Here is an 18,459-nt window from a genome sequence, read left to right on the forward strand (position 1 = left end):
TTTCCTCTCTCTAAACTACTCCCCTGTAACTACAATACCCTATTTAAATCTCTACAATCAGAGCTTGACCACTTTTCTAAAATAGAACTTACTTGGCTAGGACGCATAGCAATAAAATTATGATATTACCCAACATATACTATTTTCGCACTCTAGCAATCCCCCTACCTAACAAATGACTCCTTAAACTCAAGGGTCAAATGCTCTCCTTTATTTCGGGGAAAGATAATCATAGAGTAGCAGCATCCATCTTATTTTCACAAAAACGATATGGAGGATTGGGAATCCCAAACCTACAACGTTATTATATAACCTTCCTATTTAAACAACTAAGAGCTTGATGTAGACGGGATCAAAAGTTAGGGTGGCCTGAAATAGAAGTAGAACTCAACTTAGGTAGATCACTTAATACTCTTCTCTTAGTCCATGCTGCAGACCCCAAAATTTCCTCTCCCCTCAGCCTTATCGCTGTAAGCCTCAATCTTAAGTTGGAGAACTATACTTAAAAACGCTCAAAAAGATAGCCCTAAGAAGAATATCTCCCTTCCTCTAGATATATTAGAGTTCTATGTGAAAGACCTTTCTATTTTGACTTGGAAAAGTAGAAGACTTCACATGATAACTAACTATTTGAAGGTAACACACTGAGATCTTTCTCCTCCCTAGAATCTACCTATGATATTCCTAGCTCTAAATATTATGACTACTTGAGAATTTCTCATTTCTTGGAGTCATTTCCCAACACCATGGTCTCTCTTCCACTCTCCCTATACAATTACCTCTTCCTTCCAGATGGGGACTCCCAAATATCTACCGGGCTGATATACAAAACCCTATTGGGTGATCTCTCCTTTGTAAAAAGAGCACATATGTTAAACTGGGAAACTGATCTCCAAAAGTCCACAGCCTGCTCAAATCTTTTAGAAGGACATCACAAGCTGTTGACAAGATGGTATTACACCCCTGCCAGACTGAATCACTTTTTTACAAATGTAGACAACAAATGCTGGCGGTGCCAGAGATCCCCTGGTAACATACTCCACGTGTTTTGGAGTTGCCCAGCTCTCAGAGGTCTCTGGTCGAACATAGAAGATCTCCTTAAGATCAACACCTTTAAAAAAGCTAGGTTGAACCCGGGTCTAGCCCTATTATCTTTAGGTATAGTTGCAACAATGGCAGTTGGCAGCCGCCAGCGTGCAGCGCATCCTGCTATGTACCTCAGTCGAACTGCACACAAGGCTCCTCCTCTCCGCTGCAGGCTCTGGACCCGTTTTCCTGCACTGTCGCAGGCGCCAACAGCTTCAGTTGCACCTTGTATGAACCGCACGAGTCCTGTTTGTTTAAGGGTTCGTGCACGCCCCTGATTTCGCCGTTTCGCCAATCCCGGCCAGGCACCACCTTTATAAGGGTGCTTCCCCCTTCCTGTGATTCCTGAGCAATATTATAGTTTTCTACAGCGAAGGTTCCAGCTTGTAGTTCCTGTGTTGTTATCCTGCTTCCGACCTTAGCCTGTATCCTGACCTCGTCTCTGCCTGATCCTCCTGAACCTGGCTGCTCTAAAGTGTATGATTCGGATTGTCGACCACGCCTCTATCTGCTGTTCAGCTTCTTGCACCTGCTGCACCTAAGCTAACTCAGCTTTGCTGTTCTAACAGCTCCAGCTCTGCTTAATCACTAACTCAGCTCTGCTTCATCTGACTCGGCTGCTGCGCTTCTTCCATCCAGCGACAGCTTTCTCCACCTGCCTGTATCCCCAGTGCTTGCACCGGGGCGTTCTGGCCTGCTCGGCCAGCTGCAACTTAACCTGGACCACTCTTGCGGTAGCGACCTGGTGTCTCCCCTGCAGCTAGGACCAGCTTCCGCATCTTGGAGCGGGATAAAGGGTGAAGACCAGGGGAACACTTAGATTCCGCTCCCAAGTTTGGCCCAAAGCCAAACCGGTAAGTGGCACAGCGGGTCCACACCCGTTGGAGTGTTACAATAGACCAGATACCGCTCTCTTGTCGCAAGCTATTTTTTCATATCCTACTAACTAAACTCCTAATAGCCAAAAACTGGAAGTCCCCACATATCCTATATGGTCTCTACACATTGTATCTTTGAAAAATTGTTAGCACAAAGAGGGAACAACATAGCCTCTTTCTAATTATATAAATGTTAAAAAGTATAAATCTGAAGGTGTCGGCCCTTTAAAGAGTAATGAGGGGGGAGTCGCAGAGAGCGACGAGGAGAAAGCAAAGCTGTTAAATATTTTTTTCTCCAATGTATTCACTGAGGAAAATAAACTGTCAGATGAAATACTGAATGTTGAAATAAATTCGCCATTAAAAGTGTCCTGTCTGACCCAGGAAGAAGTACAACAGCGACTTAAAAAGATCAAAATAGACAAATCGCCAGGACCGGATGGCATACACCCCCGTATCCTAAGGGAATTAAGTAATGTCATAGCCAGACCCTTATTTCTGATATTTGCGGACTCTTTACTGACAGGGAATGTCCCACAGGATTGGCGCATGGCAAATGTGGTGCCAATATTCAAAAAGGGTCCAAAAACAGAGCCTGGAAACTATAGGCCGGTAAGTTTAACATCTGTTGTGGGTAAACTGTTTGAAGGTTTTCTGAGAGATGCTATGTTAGAGCATCTTAACGGAAATAAGCAAATAACGCCATATCAGCATGGCTTCGTGAGGGATCGGTCATGTCAAACTAATTTAATCAGTTTCTATGAGGAGGTAAGTTCTAGACTTGACAGCGGCGAATCAATGGATGTCGTGTATCTGGACTTCTCCAAAGCATTTGACACTGTACCACATAAAAGGTTAGTATATAAAATGAGAATGCTCAGACTCTGAGAAAACGTCTGTAAGTGGGTAAGTAACTGGCTCAATGATAGAAAACAGAGGGTGGTTATTAACGGTACATACTCAGATTGGGTCACTGTCACTAGTGGAGTACCTCAGGGGTCAGTATTGGGCCCTATTCTCTTCAATATATTTATTAATGATCTTGTAGAAGGCTTGCATAGTAAAATATCAATTTTCGCAGATGACACTAAACTGTGTAAAGTAATTAACACTGAAGAGGACAGTATACTACTACAGAGGGATCTGGATAGATTGGAGGCTTGGGCAGATAAGTGGCAGATGAGGTTTAACACTGACAAATGTAAAGTTATGCACATGGGAAGGAATAATGCAAGTCACCCATACATACTAAATGGTAAAACACTCGGTAACACTGACATGGAAAAGGATCTAGGAATTTAATAAACAGCAAACTAAGCTGCAAAAAACAGTGTCAGGCAGCTGCTGCCAAGGCCAATAAGATAATGGGTTGCATCAAAAGGGGCATAGATGCCCGTGATGAGAACATATTCCTACTACTTTACAAATCACTGGTCAGACCACACATGGAGTACTGTGTACAGTTCTGGGCTCCAGTGAACAAGGCAGACATAGCAGAGCTGGAGAGGGTCCAGAGGAGGGCAACTAAAGTAATAACTGGAATGGGGCAACTACAGTACCCTGAAATATTATCAAAATTAGGGTTATTCACGTTAGAAAAAAGACGACTAAGGGGAGATCTAATTACTATGTATAAATATATCAGGGGGCAGTACAGAGATCTATCCCATCATCTATTTATCCCCAGGACTGTGACTGTGACGAGGGGACATCCTCTGCGTTTGGAGGAAAGAAGGTTTGTACACAAACATAGAAAAGGGTTCTTTACGGTAAGAGCAGTGAGACTATGGAACTCTCTGCCTGAGGAGGTGGTGATGGTGAGTACAATAAAGGAATTCAAGAGGGGCCTGGATGTATTTCTGGAGTGTAATAATATTACAGGCTATAGCTACTAGAGAGGGGTCGTTGATCCAGGGAGTTATTCTGATTGCCTGATTGGAGTCGGGAAGGAATTTTTTATTCCCCTAAAGGGAGGAAAATTGGCTTCTACCTCACAGTTTTTTTTTTGCCTTCCTCTGGATCAACTTGCAGGATGACAGGCCGAACTGGATGGACAAATGTCTTTTTTCGGCCTTATGTACTATGTTACTGTGTAACTGGAGTAGTATGACAGCCTATTCACTGTCAGCACAACCAACTGTATCGATGCTACCCTTGTGAATTACGATCTGAGGCGCACTGCATCTGCAGGTCACAGTACTAAAGATCCACTATCCCTAACATATTCTTAAAAGGTAATACAACGCAGCTCCCCTGACATGTTTCACCGCACACGGCGGCTTCTTCAGGGGAATGGAGCTACAGGCAACACGAGTGTTTGCTATGCCAAATACTTTATAGTCCAGGACAGTGAGAAAGCAGCACAGCCAATGTATCGATTGAATGATAGTTTTGAACCTGGTGAGAGATAACACCAGTGGACAATCTGAAGTGAGGATTTATGCCATAGGCAAACTTTGGAAGATTTATTATCCAATTTAATAAACATCATTCACAAAAAAGATACAATCCTGATATAGCGAGTACTAGTGACACAGTGTCACAAATCTACCCAGTGTACACTATTCCTCTTCATATATATTTTTAAAGTACTCTCAACAGAGTTTATCCTTTGTGTTTTGTGTGTCATATATGTGAATAAATAATAAAAGTTATGTTTTAAAACAGGCCAGAAACAGGAATTATTAGTCTCACGACCATTGGATTATATTTAAGCTGAACACTAAGAGCTGTGTTTTATGGAAGCAGAGAGGCCAAAATAGGTATTTAAAACAGTTATATAATGTTTGTACTGTTAATATAGTGATTAGAACTGTATACTGAACCAGTTATATATGTGTTTACTTACAGTTCCACCAATTCCAAACTACAAATTAAATCGCAAACTACAAATACCATGCAAACAATTGCAACCATTCAAATTCCATATTGCAATCCAAATTGCATACAACCATACCAGATCATACTCAACCAATCTGCAAATAGTTACTGCTAACTGCATATTTCAAATTGCAAACAAATTCAGCAAGTGAACTATTAGTTAGACCTCAGATATACCTATCAGAGAGATGATAAAGTGCCTAAATAACTTAAAGTAAGAGTACAGATACTCAAGAGAGAAATATATCCACCATTTTATGTTGAATGACAAGTTGAACCACCATCTTATGCATACCGCCATCTTGTGATATATTTTCAACACGTGTTATGTACATGGACTATCTTCTGCGGAGGCGGCATTGCTATATATGAAGAAAAGTTGAAGTTAATAAAGAAGTTATTTCAAGCATTTTGTGTGCTCTTTAAACCTACTGTTTCCATAGAACGGCACTACAGGAATTACAGAGTAGCAGACAGTTTGGTTAGACTAAAAGTCAGATATCAAAATTCTTCTAATGCCACAGCGTAAAAGGCACTTCATAGTACTGCGCCTGCCACAAGGGGTGCATGGGTATACAGTGTATTCAGTACATTATAAACAACCCATTTAAAGTGCCTTTATGTTCATCAGCTTTCCTCTGGTGGAGTCGAGAAGTCATGGTCAATCCAGGCCTAGTTCATTTTTATAAGACTCAACCTGTCAGCATTTTCAGTTGACAGGTGGATACGGTTATCTGTTATAATGCCACCAGCAGCACTAAATATCCACTCAGACAAAACGCTGGCGGCAGGGCAGGCCAGCACCTCCAAGGAGTTAAGCGCCAGTTTGTGCCACGTGTCCAGCTTGGAAACCCAGTAGTTTTAAGGCACTGAGGAATCATTGAGGAAGCTGACATGGTCTGCTATGTACCCCTTCACCATCTTCCAAAAATTTTCCCTCCTTGTGACAGTAGGCCCCGCATCAGGGTGAGGGTGCTGGCGGGGTGTCGTGAAACTGTCCCAGGCTTTTGAGAGTGTTGCCCTGCCTCTGTTGGAACTGCTGTGTGTTCCCCTTGTCTCCCCTCCTCGGCTGCCCAAGGAACTATGGAATCTGCCGCCAGCGTTGTCAGATGGAAATTTTTGGAGCAATTTTTCAACAAGGACCTTCTGGTATTGCACCGTTTTGCTCCTCCTCTCCACCAGAGGAATGAGAGATGAGAAGTTCTCTTTGTAGCGGCGGTCGAGAAGGGTGACCAGTAATCCATGCTGTCTAAAATGCGTATAACGCGCGGGTCGCTGGAAAGGTAGCCTAACATGAAGTCAGCCATGTGTGCCAGAGTACCAACAGGCAAGAGTTTGCTGTCATCATCAGGAGGATGACTCTCAATCTCCTCATCCTCTTCCTCCTCTTCTGCCCACCCACACAGAACAGATGGAATTAAACTTCCATGGGTACTACTAACCTCTGTAGCGGATTCAACCATCTCCTGCTCCTCCTCCTCCTCTTCATCGTCCAAGTCGCGCTGAGAAGATGAACTAAGGGTGGTCTGGCTATCACCTTGTGTAATGTCTTCCCCCATTTCCACCTCTTACACATGCAAAGCCTCGTCCTTAATTGTGAGCAGCGAGCATTTGAGTAGACACAGAAGTGGGATGGTTACGCTGATAATAGCGTTATCGCCGCTCACCATCTGTGTTGATTCCTCAAATTTTCGTAAAACCTCAAGGATGTCATACATCAATGCCCACTTGTTGCTTGTGAAGAGGGGAAGCTAGCTGCAAAGGAGATGACCATGTTGCAGCTGGTATTCCACTACTGCCCTCTGCTGCTCACAAAGCTTGGCCAACATGTGGAACGTCGAGTTCCAGTGCATGCTTGCGTCGCACAACAGCCGGTGAGCTGGAAATTTCCAGCGCTACTGCAGTGTTGAAAAACCGGCTGAAGCTGTCAATAACTTGCGGAAATGTGCACACATGCGAAGCACCTTCACCAGTAGCTCAGGCAATTTGGGGTAGGTTTTGAGAAAGCCGCCACCAAGTTACAGCCATAATCAGACACAACCATGCCTGGTTCTAGGTTGAGTGGCGAGAGCCACAGCTCAGTCTGGTCTCTTATCCCCTGCCACAGCTCTGCAGCGGTGTGCTGTTTGTCCCCTAAGCATATCAGCTTCAGAGAGGCCTGTTGCTGCTTCCCCACTGCAGTTCTACACTGCTTCCAGCTACCGACTGATGGCTGACTGGGGCTGCACGCGGATAATTCGTAGGTGAAAGTAGAGGAGGAGGCGGAGGAGAAGAAGTGCTGGCGGAAACCCTGATCGACATAGGGCCCGCAATCCTTGGCGTCGGTAGCATCTGTGCCTACCCAGGGTACGACTCACTCCCGGCCTCCACAACATTCACCCAGTGTGCCGTCAGGGAAATGTAGCGTCCTTGGCCAAATGCACTTGTCCATGTGTCCGTGGTTAAGTGAACCTTCCCAGTAACTGTGTTGGTCAGGGCACGTGTGATGTTACGGGACACATGTTGGTGTAAGGCGGGCACGGCACACCTTGAAAAATAGTGGCGGCTGGGGCCGCTGACATCAAGCTGCGGAAGGCCCCAGTGTCCACAAGCCTAAATGTCAACATTTCCAGGGCCAGCAATTTGGAAAGTTGCGCATTTAGTGCTATGGCCTGTGGGTGGGTGGCTTGGTATTTGCGCTTGCGTTCAAATGCCTGGGGTAAGGACATTTGTACACTGTGCTGGGACATGGAAGTGGATGTGGTCGCTGATGGTGCTTGCAAAGGTCCAGTTGCAGGGCGGAAGGCATCCCGGCCTGCGCCTTCGACAGGGGATTGGCCAGCACGTAACACAGGGGAAGAGGAGGCAGTGGTGTGACCCGCAGACACAGATTGTGGACTCAGGCGTTCGTCCCACTTATTACGGTGCTTGTATGCCATGTGGCGGATCATGCTGGTGGTGGTGAGGTTGCTAGTGTTAACGCCCCGGTTAATTTTGGTACGGCACAGGTTGCAAACTACTATTCTTTTGTCGTCTACATTTTCCTCAAAAAAGCAGCATACTGCGGAACACCTACCCCTTGGCAAGGGAGATTGCCGCAAGGGGGTGCTCCGTGGAACAGTTGTGGGCCTGTTTGGTGTGGCCCGCCTTCTCCCTTTTGCCAACCCACTGCCTCTTCCAGCCTGTTGCGGTGCTGCAGATCCCTCGCCCTCTGTACTGCTGTCCTTGCTCGGCTTTCCACCTTCCCATGTTGGGTCAGTGATTTCATCGTCCACCACCTCCTCTTCCACTTCCTCACTCTGCTCATCCTCCTGACTTGTTGACCTAACCACAACCTCAATGATTGACAACTGTGTCTCATCCTCTTCATCAACCTCTTGAGACAGTAATTGCCGTTGACTTATTGGCAACTATGTCTCATCATCATCCACCTCATTAAACAGTTTCTTGTGACTGTGGATGCTCAAGAGTTTGGGAATCAGGGCACAAGATCTGTCCCTCTTCATGGGTGCTTGGTGAGAGGGCCAAATAAAAAAATGGCGCTGAAAAGAGCTCCTCGTAATATCCGAGTGTGGGATCACTTGTTTGCCCAGACTCTTCATGGTGGGAGGAAGGAGGATCAGGGTGAGGATTGTGTTGAGCAGACTCTTGGCTACTGTGACTGGACTTGGTGGAAGACAGGGTGGTGCTTAACCGACTGGAAGCATTATCTGTTTCAATCCAACAGACAATCTGGTCGCACTGGTCTGACTTCAAGAGTGGTGTCCTGTACCACCCTGCAAACTGGGACATGAAGCTAGGTTTCGTGGATGATTGTTTTTCTTGTGCTCTGGCAGCAGGCACAGTTTCGACGCGCCCAGGGCCACGGCCTCTGCATGCACCATCAGTATCACGGCCACTGCCCCGTCCTTTACTGCTCGTCTTCTTCATATTAAATGTGATATATGCTTGAAAGTCTGTCACACGTACAGTAGCATAGGATTTGGAAGTGTATGCGCAAACAAATTTAAAAAGGTATTTGAGATGTGGAAACGTCACACAGGAGATATGCTGCAGATAATGTCAATGCTGTCACCAGCGGCTAATAAAAATTACAGGGAATGTCACAGGTATTTGGGATGAGGAAACGTTATACAGGAGAGGTACCACCGGTAATGTCACTGTCCGCAGCGTCTGCGAAAAAAGTACACTGTATGTCACAGATACATTTTTTCAGCGCAGACGTTACACTGCAGATGTGGCACTAGTAATGTCACTGTCCGCAGCAGACGCCATCTACGGAAAAGTACACTGTATTTCACAGATACATTTTGTAAGCGCACAAGTTACTCTGCAGATGTGGCACTGGTAAAGTACACTGTATGTCACAGATATTTTTTGGATGCACACACTTTACACTGGATATGTGGCGCAGCTAATGTCACTGTCTGCAGCGGCCTAACTATTGCACGCTATTTAGTGCAGGATGTGCTAAAAATAGATATTGCTGCCACACACAACAATAGTCCTTAAAAGGACTTTTGGGTCTCTGAAAAGTTTTTCTACTAAAAATATTTTCATATATCACTCCCTACACTTTCTGTCCCTTCCTCAGCACAGCTCTCCCTGACTAAGTCTGAGCAGAACACGCGTCATCGGGTGCTATATAGATGCTATATAGATGATGCGTTCCGGACAGCCAATCACTGTAATGCCAGTAACCAACATGGCTACGGCATTACAGTGAGGGCAGTACTTATCTGCACGTTTATTGGCTGTGTAGCAGCCAAGAAACGTGCGGGGAGGAGACTCGAGCACCAGCCGAATACCGCCATGTGCCGAGCATTGAGATGCTCGAGCCGAACTAGTGTTCGGCCGAGCATGCTCGATCAACACTAGTAGACACTAAAGGCAAATGATTGGTTCCAACATCATCTCCAAATGGGGTTGTTTTCTGTTCCTATTAGCTCCTACTTATGTATCACCAAGAAATTCTCTGGTACTCTGATGGGCCAGTCAAACCATAGGTGTAGGGCTATGTAGGAGATAGGAGTAGTTTTTTTTTTAAAATGCAGCTTTAGATGTGTTTGGAGTATCAGATATGTTATATTAGATCTATTATTCTTGCAAATTGTTTTAAATGAATCAAGAAATGTATTTAGGCAAAATTTTGTTTTCTTTTTCTAATGTATTAATACATTCATTGATTTATTTACTGACTTTTTGATAAAAGGATTACCCATTTCATGTACAGCATAGTGATTTCACATAGTAGTCTGCAAATCTTTGGTTCTTGTTAAGTTTGTTATTGACTGGAGTATTGTGAACAACTTGAAAGGATTCTGTTTAAATATGACTGGCTTGTCAAAAATAATTGCCCTTTGTATATTGGAAGAATCTTCTACAGAAGTCCCTGTTGTAAAGACTGCAGAATATGTTTGTGCGTTACACTAGGGTCAAGAGATGGACAAACAGGCATTACAGAACCTCAAACAAGGATTACACACCACTGTTTGTTTGTATTTTCAATGGACATTCTTCTTACCTTGTTGTAAGAACAAACTAGATCATTCCTAGGATGGTTTAGCTACGCATTGCTGGGTCATTATTTGGCAAGAAAATTTTAGAAAAGTTCTTTTTATTTATATTAATTCTAAATTAGTCTTTCCTAACTTTACTGTTGAGGAGTCATCTGAGTTATATTCATAGTTAGCATCTCTTAGCTCATTTCATTCTAGTTGGTTGTCAAACTTGGAATTCAATGAAGGTAGAGGCCAACAATTATTCAGCAATATTGAACATATGCAAGAATAAATAGTATATGTAATATAAGTATAACTCATAGGTCAGTGTTCCCTCTAAGCCTTGGCAGCTGCTGATCGGGATCGGTTAAGAGATGGGCAATGCTTAGTCAAATGTGGGTGATAGGAAAATCAAACAAAAGATAATTGTCGTATATAATTATATATGTACAGCTGGTATAAGTTGTACATCTTCTTGTATATAGTGACTGTGATATTGTCACGGATGACGATTGCATGCCCTTGTACCTAGACTGTGTGACACTTGAAAACCCTATAATAGTGAGGGGACACGACCACCGGCTCCCTGCACTTAATACGGAGGGAGTCAGGGTCACCTAGAATCAAGCCAGCAAAGAAACACAATATAAGCAAGGACTTATCTGAACAAGCAGTAACAGAAGTCTCCAGCAGTGATCACTTCAATTCAGGAAGTAGTATAAACCGCAAAGTGAGGCAGTATGGGAGGGAATATAAAGGGAGGCAATTAGTGTGAATAGGTGACAGCTGGGAGAAGGAAAGGAGATGAAAAAGTGAAACCAAAACAAAGAACATCATGCAAGAGGTACAAAAGAACGTCTGCCAGACCTTCTCAGAGAGCTGGCGGTGACAGTACCCCTCCCTCTGCGAGTGGACTCCGGACACTCAGAGCCCACCTTCTCAGGATGGGACCTATGGAAAGCCCTGATGAGATGAGTGGCCTTAATGTCCGCCACTGGGACCCACATCCTCTCCTCAGGACCATAACCTTCCCAATGAACGAGGTACTGGAGAGAACCGCGGATAATGTGAGAATCCACAATCCTAGAGACCTGAAATTCAAGATTACCATCAACAACAATCGGAGGAGGAGGCAAAGAGGAGGGTACAGTGGGTTGGACATAAGGTTTTAATAGGGACCTGTGAAAAACATTATGGATCTTCCAAGTCTGAGGAAGATCAAGACGGAAGGCAACGGGATTGATGACGGACAAGATCTTGTAAGGCCCAATAAACTTAGGACCCAACTTCCAGGAGGGAACCTTCAGTTTGATATTAGCGTCTTAGCATTGGGTAACCCAGGAAAGGGAATGAAATGCGCCATTTTGCTAAAACGGTCCACTACTACCAGAATCACAGTCTTCCCCGAGGAATGAGGCAGGTCCGTAATGAAGTCCATGGACAGATGCGTCCAAGGACGGGAAGGAATGGGTAAAGGGAGGAGAGAACAGGATGGCCGTGAATGAGGGACCTTGGCACGAGCGCAGGTCTCGCAGGCTGCCACAAAACTCTCAACCGTCTTATGAAGAGCCGGCCACCAGAATCTCCGAGCAATGAGATCCACTGTGGCTCTACTCCCCGGGTGCCCAGCAAGGACAGTATCGTGGTGCTCCTTAAAAACCTTGTGTCGTAAAGCGAGAGGCACAAACAACCTCCCAGGAGGACAAAGATCAGGAGCCTCTGCCTGGGCTGCCTGAACCTCTGCCTCCAAATCGCGATAAAGAGCAGAGACGACCACCCCTTCAGCCAAAATGGGACCCGGGTCTTCAAAGTTCCCCCCTCCCGGAAAACAACGTGACAGGGCATCAGCCTTCACATTTTTAACCCCGGGGCGGAACGTGACAACAAAATTAAATCTAGAAAAGAATAAAGACCATCTGGTCTGTCTCGGGTTCAGACGCTTGGCTGATTCCAAGTAGGCCAGATTCTTATGGTCGGTAAACACGGTAATAGGGTGTCTGGCTCCCTCTAGCCAATGGCGCCATTCCTCAAAAGCTAATTTGATGGCCAACAACTCCCTATCTCCCACATCATAATTTCTCTCTGCGGAGGAGAGTTTCCTTGAGAAAAAGGCACACAGTCGCCATTTGGCAGGAGAGGGACCCTGAGATAAGACCGCACCCACACCCACCTCAGAAGCGTCCACCTCAACAATAAAAGGTAGAGAGACATCAGGTTGTACCAAAATGGGAGCGGAAGCAAAACTCTCCTTGATACTAGAAAAGGCCTTAAGCGCATCTACCGACCAGGAGGAAAAATCTACCCCCTTTTTAGTCATATCAGTGAGTGGCTTAACAACAGAGGAATAATTCAAAATGAACTTTCTGTAATAATTGGCAAAACCCAAAAACCGCATCAGCGCCTTCTGATTCTCAGGGAGCTCCCAATCAAGCACAGCGCGGACCTTCTCAGTGTCAATGCGAAAACCAGAAGCGGAGAGAAGAAAACCAAGAAATTGAATCTCCGGAACTGCAAACACACATTTTTCCAGTTTAGCGTACAATTTATTCTCCCGCAGAATGAGCAAGACCTGACGTAGGTGGTCCCTATGAGTTTTGAAATCAGGAGAAAAAATCAAAATGTCATCTAGATACACCAGTACAAATTTCCCCATTACATGATAAAAAATGCTGTTCACAAAATGTTGGAAGACGGCCGGAGCATTCATCAAACCAAAGGGCATAACCAAATTCTCGAAATGACCCTCAGGGTTATTGAAGGCCGTCTTCCATTCGTCCCCTTCCCTGACCCTGACTAGATTGTATGCCCCTCTTAAATCCAACTTAGAAAAAACTTTAGCCCCAACAATCTGGTTAAACAGGTCTGGGATCAGAGGAAGGGGATATGGGTCACGAATTGTGATACAGTTCAGCTCCCTGAAATCCAGACAAGGTCTTAAAGAACCATCTTTTTTCTTAACAAAAAAAAAAACAGTGGCAACAGGTGACTTCGAGGGTCGGATGTGTCCCTTTCTCAGGCTCTCAGAGATATAAGTACGCATAGCGACTCTTTCAGGTTGGGAGAGATTGTATAAACGAGATTTTGGCAGCTTGGCGCCTGGGATGAGATTAATAGGGCAATCGTACTCCCGGTGAGGGGGCAGCTCCTGGACACCACTCTCGGAAAACACATCCGAAAATTCTGAGAGAAAAGATGGTACAGTCTTGGTAGAAACCTCTGAAAAAGACGCCGTGAGGCAATTCTCTCTGCAAAAGTCACTCCAACCATTTATTTGCCTTGCTTGCCAATCAATGGTGGGGTTATATTTAGTGAGCCAGGGTAGACCCAGGCCAACACTAGAGGAGTAGGTAATCTGCTTAGGACGAAACATGACATATCCTCAACATGAGTGTCACCCACAGTCAAACGGATATTGTGAACTATGCCCTTTAACGATTTTTGAGAAAGTGGAGCGGAATCGATAGCAAAAACAGGTATATCCTTTTCCAAAGTGCATACCTGGAAACCATGTGTTATAGCAAATTGATTATCAATGAGATTGACAGCTGCTCCACTATCTACAAAAATCTCACAAACAATGTTCTTGCTATCTAGCGCCACCCTGGCAGGTAGGACAAAACGGGAACTACAAGCAAACGGCAAACCTTCAATTTCCGCATCAACCTTGCCAATAGTAGCAAATGGAAAGTTTTTAGAGGGTTTTTTCTTTTTGTTTCTTTATTACCCTCAGAAAACTCCCTGAATCTCCTAGAGGGGCAAACATTAGCCAAATGATTTATTCCCCTACAAGAGAAACAAACTCTCCTCTGAGAGCTGAATCCTCTACTATCAGAGGGAAGCAAACCCAGCTGCATGGCCTCCTGCTCAGAGGGGATTGAGAGAGACTGAGGCCCCTGCGCACTGAATGAGACCGCCCCACTGTCCTTGGACTGAATATGACATGAAGGAGTGGTCTCTCCTCTCTCGCAAAGACGCCTGTCAATACGGACAGCTAGAGACATGGCAGAGTCCAACGAGGCAGGTCTCTCATGAAACGCAAATGCATCTTTCAATCTCTCCGAAAGACCATGGCAAAATTGACTTGGAGTGCAGCATCGTTCCAACCAGTATCAGCTGCCCATCTCCGAAATTCAGAACAATATATCTCTGCGGACTGTTTACCCTGGCATAAAAGACGCAGTTTAGATTCAGCCAGAGCAATACGATCCGGGTCATCATATATCTGCCCCAGGGCTACAAAAAATTCATCCACCGATAGGAGAGGCCGTGCCCCCACTGGCAGCGAAAAGGCCCAAGACTGAGCGTTATCCCTGAGCAGCGAGATGATGATCCCCACCCTCTGCTCCTCATCACCAGAGGAATGGGGAAGTAGGCGAAAATGGAGTTTGCAAGCCTCTCTAAAGCAAACAAAATTCTCACTACCCCCGGAGAACGTATCCGGAAGCGAGATCTTAGGCTCTGAACAAACTCCATGAACGCAAGCAGAACCGGTCACCTGAAACTGAGACACAGTTTTACGGAGATCTGCTACCTCCAGTGAAAGACCCTGCATGCGGTCAATCAAGGCTGAAACCGGATCCATGCTTAAGACAGTAATGGCGGTTTATAATGTCACGGATGATATAGCAGATAGCTGGAAGTTATGGATAAACATCCGACTGGCTTGATCCCAAACTAAGGAGCATAAAGGTGACCCCTGTAAAACCTTAAGAGCTCACCCTGACTGCTAAGCACATACAAAAGGTCTCAGAGGTAGACAATTGCATGCCCTCGTACCTAGACTGTGTGACACCTGAAAACCCTATAATAGTGAGGGGACACGACCACCGGCTCCCTGCACTTAATACGGAGGGAGTCAGGGTCACCTAGAATCAAGCCAGCAAAGAAACACAATACAAGAAAGGACTTATCTGAACAAGCAGTAACAGAAGTCTCCAGCAGTGATCCCTTCAATCCAGGAAGTAGTATAAACCGCAAAGTGAGGCAGTATGGGAGGGAATATAAAGGGAGGCAATTAGTGTGAATAGGTGACAGCTGGGAGAAGGAAAGGAGATGACAAAGTGAAAGCAAAACAAAGAACATCATGCAAGAGGTACAGAAGAACGTCTGCCAGACCTTCTCAGAGAGCTGGCGGTGACAGATATATGGAGGTGGACCATGCTGGTATAACCTGGATATCTCCTGTATATAATTATATATGTACAGCTGGTATCAGTTAGACAAATTCTTGTATATAGTGATATGGACAATGCTGGTATAACCTAGGTATCTCCTGGATATCATTATATATGTTCAGCTGGTATAAGTTATACATCTTCTTGCATATAGTGATATGCATCATGCTGGTATAACCTGGGTATCTCCTGTATATAATTATATATGTACAGCAGGTATTAGTTATACATCTTCTTGTATATAGTGATATGCATCATACTGGTATAACCTGGGTATCTACTATATACAATTATATATGTACAGCTGGTATAAGTTAACCATCTTCTTGTATATATTGATATGAACCATGCTGGTATAACCTGGACAAGTAGGCGTCTCCTGTATAATACAGGCGAATACCTAGGTTATACCAGCATCATGGTCCATATAACTACAAGATGTATAACTTATACCAGCTATACATATATAATTATGTACAGGAGAGGAGATGCCCAGGTGATACCATCATAGCCCATATCACTATACACAATGAGGGGGCCATCATTCTAGAGCTAGCAATGAGAAACAATGCGGCCGGTGTAGTTCTGCTGAGTGCATTCTAACTCTTATTGCTGATTCTAAGTCGACAGCCTGACACTTCCTCTCCTCATACATTTACCCTGAGCTGAAGGGAGAAGAAAACCACCACACTCATTAGAGACTCACTCTAGCCTCTAAAATGGCGCTACCGCCTCCATGTTACCTTGCCCTGCTGCTGCGTGCTCAGTCCTCTTCTTCTGGTCGGAAAAAGAAGGAGGAAGCAGCAGTAGCGCGGCAATATAGGGTAGAGGGCACCCCGCTGAGTCACACCCAGAACGTCCTGTAGGAGTGGGATGTAGGAGAAATAAGTGTGGGAATTTTGCCAGCATGGTGAGCACTGAGCGGACATCAAAAACTTGTGAGCGGGGGCACCATAATTGCTGCGCGGCCGCCAACCCGCGCAGCTTACCAATATAAACACGTAAGTAGCTATTACTGTGACCTCTGAGACCAAGAACCCCTTCATATTTAGAGACAGGGTACAGGAGTTAAAAAAACATTTACCTGTCACTGCCACTCTAGTTCCAATGTCTGCACATGTCACCACTAATTAGCCAACATGTAGATGGCATGTCACAATTTCAGTCCAGCAGAGGAGAAGAGAGTTTGGCACTGGTTCAGGAGTGCTGGTGACGGGTAAATGTTTTTTTTTACCTCTTGCACCCCTGTAAATATAGCCTTTTTGATATTCTGTGCCATTTTCTAGATTTTATAAGCCATGCCCCATTGTTAGGCACATTTTCTGTGCTGTCCGCATATAGGTCCTGTCTGTAAGATGGCCACGGTTGGAGGGTCATGTAACTAGACACATGACTAATGTCCCCTACTATTACAGAATATCCAGGATTTTACAGTTGGTTGGTAATCCTGAAGTCATTTGTAGTATTGTCCTCATGTTAGGCAGACAGAGACCTCTTGGACCCCCAGTCTTTCAGTGCCTTGGTGCCACTGCAATCCCATCCCCATTAGTTATTACCATAAAAGAGGGCGAGGCGATAAAGCAGGAGAAAAGAGAATAAAAGCAACCTCTGGGGGGGAATGTGCTGGTGGATGGATGCATGGACAAGCGCATGGAGTTTTGTTCATATACGTACAGTAAGTACTGTTAATGCAAAGTCTTTTTTTCCAACATAGATACCTTCAGTATGTACAGTTGTGTTCAAAATAATGGCAGTTACACATCACTAACCTGATCAATCACTGTTTTTGGTAGAAATGATATTTCTACATGGCAAATAATTTACTAGCAGGTGTAGTAGAGTACTAGAAATCCAGCAGACCCAACAGTCATGACATGCATGCTGCTGATTCTCTGTAATTCAGTCACTTATTGAAAGGGGAATGTTCAAAACAATAGCAGTGTGGAGTTCAATGAGTGAGGTCATTCATTCTTTGAGAAACAAATTAATTGCCCTTATTTAACCTCTTGCGGACACAGTGTGTACCTTTAGTGCCCTGATGTCCGAGTCCTTAATACACCCTGTGTATTTCCGATCGCCACCGTGCAGGCACTCTGTGATAATGCCGAGGGGGGTCCTGTGACCCCCCCGTATCGGCGATTGCTGCAAACCGCAGGTCAATTCAGACCTGCGGTTTGTAGTGCTTTCGGAAGTTTATGATCAGAAACTTCAAAATGACCTAACTTTTTATTTTTAACCCCCCCTGTAGCCCTCATTGTTATCTGCCGGCGGGCTGTGCGGGGGGAGGTGCGGGCGGTGCTGGGGGGCGGGCGTCTCTCAGGATGGCCGAGCCATTGCTGACACTCTGCTTGAAACGGCTGACATCCGTGCTCACAGATGTCAGCCGTTTAACACCTTCCATGCCGCGGTCCATAGGGACTGCTGTATGGAAGGGGTTAACAGGGAGGGAGCTCCCTCTCCCATCGGGGTCTGCTGTGCCGTTTCAGCCCCCGATTCTTGACGGGATCACAGAGGGAGGGGGCCCCTTCCCCCCCCCATCACAAGCTGCTTTGTTGTGGCAGTGGGTGATGGTTAACATGGCAACCGGACGCCTTCACAGGCTTCCGGCTTGCCATGGTAAGGCTAAGTCTGATCAGACTTCTGCTAAAGGCAGTGTACTGTATTGTATTATACAAACATCAGACCCATTGGATCTTCAAGAACCAAGTGGGTCTGGGTAAAAAAAAAAAAAAAAAAAGTAAAAAAAAAAAACATTTATCACAGATTAAAAATAAAAATAATAAAATGCATTACACATATTAGGTATCGCCGCGTCCATAATAACCTGCTCTATAAAAAAATCACATGACTTAACCCTTCAGGTGAATGCCGTAAAAAATAAAAAAAGGTGTAAAAAAAGCCATTTTTTGTCACCTTACATCACACAAAGTGTAATAGCAAGCAATCAAAAAGTCATACGCA

This window comes from Bufo bufo, chromosome 6, assembly GCF_905171765.1.
Source record: "Bufo bufo chromosome 6, aBufBuf1.1, whole genome shotgun sequence".
NCBI lineage: Eukaryota > Metazoa > Chordata > Amphibia > Anura > Bufonidae > Bufo > Bufo bufo.